Source organism: Thalassophryne amazonica, unplaced genomic scaffold (assembly GCF_902500255.1).
Source record: "Thalassophryne amazonica unplaced genomic scaffold, fThaAma1.1, whole genome shotgun sequence".
Classification (NCBI taxonomy): Eukaryota; Metazoa; Chordata; class Actinopteri; order Batrachoidiformes; family Batrachoididae; genus Thalassophryne; species Thalassophryne amazonica.
Genome location: NW_022986233.1, coordinates 703391 through 708864, shown reverse-complemented (window position 1 = coordinate 708864; position 5474 = coordinate 703391).

The window sequence follows — 5474 nt, the reverse complement described above, 5'->3', positions numbered from 1 at the left end:
TGTATAAATTAGCTCCTGTGCAGTGACACACATTTCTACACTCTATGTTTTGGTGTGATGCCTCTTTCTTTTGCCTGTAAAGTAAGGCTGTAACAAAGAAAAAAAGAAAAAAAAAAAACTATGGCTTTACTTAAATTTTGGCCAGAAAAATGCAGGCAACAGTGTTTCAGAGGGATGTAAATGTAAAATGTTACTTTGGTCCTGCCCTCCCCTACAATACTCGCACCTGGAGTGCTGCTGCGCTCAGACTGGAGTGCTGAGACACCGGGATAAATTCTCCCTGACAGAACGCAGGATGTCTCATTTTGGGGAAAAACAGTGTTTTCCAATGTTTGGAAAGAGGTGTCATTTGATTTTAATTGTTGATTCGCCTTGAAGTTATTGATTGTGGAATGATTAGTCTTTCCACCTTTACTTGGCAGAGAGCCCCAGCAAATCCCACAACACAGAAAGACACGGAGCGGAGGATATTATCATTAGTATTAATATTTTCATGAGGGACCCTAACTTTAGTTTAGGAACCAGAGAAGCGGGCGATATTAATGCTCCAGTCCACATCAGAGAACCACGTCGTTAGCTGCACCACAAAAAAGGCACGTTAATAACGAATGGATAAAAACTGTCCGTGTGAAGCGGGGGACAACTCTCGCAGAAAAAGAGTCCTGTTTAGAGACTTTAATCAGCAGAAAAGGCAGAAATGGCTTTGATACATGTTGATGACTAAATTGTGGACATGCTGCTTCTACATCAGAACCAGCGGCTCCACAGTCAACATAGAGAATGATTATTTTCCCATTACACACCCTCAAACAGAATGTAACGGCCCAACTGCAGTGTAATTTTTTATTCTAACAGCGTAATGGACCATAACGCTGTTATAATGCTGGTGAGCCTCTCTTTCTCCCTCTCTCCCTTTTGCGAACCCTCAATTCTGCACACTTCCACATTTACACTATTCAGGTCGACACATTTCACCTGGTAGCAAAGCTACCAGGTGAGATGTGTCGACCTGAAGACTTGGTATCAATGCTACCAAGTTAAGCCGCGGTCCCACCGAATAATGAAGGATGAAGAAGGAGCCACACACCCTGTTTTTTTTTGTTCCATGAGCTATCGTGGCAGTATAGTGGCTCTGAGTGGCTCTTAGAGGCATTATCTTCAGTTAACGAGGCTCCTCTCTGAGCGTGGCGCTAATTTCAAGATGTTCAAAATTTAGCAACAACAGCGTGGCACAGCTTGTGTTCGAGTTACTGCGACGGCTTAGAGGCATTTGTGTGGTGCTTACGAGTCTGCAAAAAGTCCATTATCCGTGCGCCTGGCACCTTCGCAGGACCTGAGAGGCTATTTTTGGAACAGCTCTCCTCTTGCGCACACAATTCCACCTGCTCTGTGCGCTGGACTCTATATAAAATAATTATTTTGTATTGGATTAATCATTTTCTGCCAAACCTTGGATGCTGAAAACACCTCTTCTAGAATCAGAGGACTGTTTCATCTGGACACTTTTTTTTCCCTCTCTTTCCTGCTCCATGTTGTCAAGAAAGATGACTTTAAGCTTGCTTTCAGCTTGTTTTCATCTTGGAATATAATACGTGCCGTTGGATTAATACACACGTTGTTGGAATAAACTGAACAGTGTTTGGTACTTTCCTGGAGTAAGTGAGGTCATACCGGACTTTTCCATTGCAGATGGAGAGGCCCACGGGATGAACTCAGTGGTGAAGACGATGGAATATATCTAAGATGATTTTAAAATAACAAAGTATGATCTAATGAAGTATTAATGTGTTAAAAGTAATATCTAAGAATGATTCAAACATAACAAGTATGATTAAATGAACTATTAATGTAATAACAGAAAGAGTTGATTGGAAAATGTATGTTACAAATAAGTGAAATGAATGATTAAAGTGTTGTTTTTCATAAAGGGTGCAGCTACAGAGAAAAGAGGAACTGAAAGAAGTTGTTTTTGTGCAGAGGCAAAGACAAAAAAGGAAGTTAATGATGTTGCAAGCGAGGCCAGAAGGGCTGAGGAGAAAAACAACTGTTCAGAACATTAAGATGTAATAAGATATGAGATGAATAATAATGAATGAAAATGTTGTATATGATCATATGAATTGTTTTTATGTGAAAAAGAGTTGAAATGAAATGATTGAATATGATTAAAAGTGATTGATAAAACATGATTTAGGAAGCATGAGTTCTCGGAAAAGATGTGTTAAACAGAAAAACAGGACACCTGAGAAATAGATTTACTGACAATCGGGACATCAGTTATCGTCAGTCAGGAAATGTTCTCCAGATGGCTTCCAGTAAAAGAAGGGGGTAAGGGAGGAGGTTTGGACTCATCATCATCCCCATGGTAACCAAGATCACCTCATCAACAACAAGAGTTTTCGTATAAAAACTGTACAACAACAGGAAACGGGGTTATTCTTCCAGGGAGAGGTGCTGTTGTCACTTCTCCGCTGCTACGAGGAGATCACAAGACTTGACCATCTTGTGAGCTGCAATTGGAATCGAGGAGCGAGAGGATTGGAGACATAAGAGATTATTTGAGAGAGTTTTCAACTCCCACTCAGGCCGTCCGAGTAGCAGAGCATTGGAGAATAATCACTGGCCTTAAGTCTGAGTGGGGAAGTTTCAACGTTTTCTCTCTCATGGAACATCACATCTTTCCAGAATGGATTAGATCAACTTTTGGTTGATTGAAGAAGGAATAAACTCTTATGTGGATTTATTTCCTGAAGGATATAAACTCTTATGTGGATTATTTCCTGAAGGATTACAACATCACAAGGATCGTGGTCAGCTAACAACTAAAAGCTGATGAAGAGGAGACCAAGTTCATCGAACTGGGGATTTTAACATCAAAAAACCTCCTTCCCTCACTCCTAGAAAATTTGTTGAGAAGTTAATCCAGTCCAGTCAGAGTAAGATCAAATAGCATTATTGAATCAAAAACAAAAATCTCTGCCAATCATTATTCTGATTATATTTGAATTACTGTTGTGAAATTATCATCATATAACCGATTTTGATTATGTTGTCAGCACTTGCAAAACCTGCAATAAATTTCCAAGCATGCAGTTAAAGTGTTAAGGCTCGGACATTGGATTTATTGATTCTTCTTAAGGTGTAAAAGTTAAAGTTTTTTTGGGTGTATGACATCAAAAAGTGTTCTAAAAGGTTAGTCTGGTTTTTAACGAAATTAACGCATCCTGGGGACTCGCTGTACGAGTCACTAAATTTAAAATCTAGCAACATTCCAAGAGCCCTGATCCATAAGAGGAGAGCTGCCGTTAACGGGCGTGGCCGGCTCGTATCCTGGTTCCAGAAGGAGGCTATTCGACCGGGGTGCGAGATCAGCGTCAGCGGGGTGGACGTCCGGATGGAGGCAGTGAGCGGCTAGACGAATCTCCTCGCCACCAGCTTAAACAGCCTTTGTGCAGCCCCGCCGGGTAATACCCGCGGAGACATGAAGGTCGGACCCCAGAGACGGAGAGCTGGTCTTATATGAAGCGGGATCTGACACGTGGCGCCCGAACAGGGACCTGACGAAGTGTAGTCGGGTCCGAGGAAGAATCCTGGCCAAAGGAGAGTCTTTTGCCATTGGATAGGTGGGAAGCTCCTGAGTGGATCACCAAGGGATACAGTGTTGTGGAGAGTGTCGGCTGATGGCCTGTATAGGTCCAGTAACGGCTTGAAACACATCTGTTTTCCAGAGAGGTGAAAATTTGGAGGCGACCACCAGAAGGACGACGTAAAGACAACAGGAGTAAGCATCCCAGGGAGCTGGGATCAAGGACGAGAAGTAGACGTGTCACTACTGGATCGTCTAAACTGGGACGAGAAGCAGACGGAGATAGCCTGCTGGATCGTCACGAAACGACGAGGAAGGGAAGCAGACGAGGGAGCCTGCTGGATCGGATCGTCAAAAAGAAGAGCAGGTATGAGAGTATACCGTGCAAAATGGTGATCTACAAGAGAGAGTAGGATCATCAACCCGTGAGGTTCCTGAGGGGAGAAGCGGGAAAAGGAGTAGCTGATTTGGAGTTAACCTCTGGAATTAGCGCTGAATAGCCAAGTAGTCTGTCACTCATCCCTGACTCAAGGTGCCAAGAGAGGCTTTGAGAGGCAGACAACTTGAGACGACAAGGACCATAGCTGAAGTCCAAGGAGACGACAGTGGTGGAATTGACAATCTCAGCAACCAAGAGAATAAAGAAAGGATAATCATTACGAAACAGCAAGGTTAGTGTAAAGACAAGCAGTAAAGATATGGCTGAAAAAGAGTCAGGACCAGTAGCAACCCCTGGATCCGAACCAGACGGGGGAAAAGAAGTGAATATTCAACCACACAGAGTAGTATTGTATGGACGAGGATATGATTTTTGGGCAGAAACAGTTCAAAATTATGTCAGAGATCAATCAATCAATCAATCAATTTTTTTTATATAGCGCCAAATCACAACAAACAGTTGCCCCAAGGCGCTTTATATTGTAAGGTAAGGCCATACAATAATTATGTAAAACCCCAACGGTCAAAACGACCCCCTGTGAGCAAGCACTTGGCTACAGTGGGAAGGAAAAACTCCCTTTTAACAGGAAGAAACCTCCAGCAGAACCAGGCTCAGGGAGGGGCAGTCTTCTGCTGGGACTGGTTGGGGCTGAGGGAGAGAACCAGGAAAAAGACATGCTGTGGAGGGGAGCAGAGATCGATCACTAATGATTAAATGCAGAGTGGTGCATACAGAGCAAAAAGAGAAAGAAACAATGCATCATGGGAACCCCCAGCAGTCTACGTCTATAGCAGCATAACTAAGGGATGGTTCAGGGTCACCTGATCCAGCCCTAACTATAAGCTTTAGCAAAAAGGAAAGTTTTAAGCCTAATCTTAAAAGTAGAGAGGGTGTCTGTCTCCCTGATCTGAATTGGGAGCTGGTTCCACAGGAGAGGAGCCTGAAAGCTGAAGGCTCTGCCTCCCATTCTACTCTTACAAACCCTAGGAACTACAAGTAAGCCTGCAGTCTGAGAGCGAAGCGCTCTATTGGGGTGATATGGTACTACGAAGTCCCTAAGATAAGATGGGACCTGATTATTCAAAACCTTATAAGTAAGAAGAAGAATTTAAATTCTATTCTAGAATTAACAGGAAGTCAATGAAGAGAGGCCAATATGGGTGAGATATGCTCTCTCCTTCTAGTCCCCGTCAGTACTCTAGCTGCAGCATTTTGAATTAACTGAAGGCTTTTTAGGGAACTTTTAGGACAACCTGATAATAATGAATTACAATAGTCCAGCCTAGAGGAAATAAATGCATGAATTAGTTTTTCAGCATCACTCTGAGACAAGACCTTTCTGATTTTAGAGATATTGCGTAAATGCAAAAAAGCAGTCCTACATATTTGTTTAATATGCGCTTTGAATGACATATCCTGATCAAAAATGACTCCAAGATTTCTCACAAT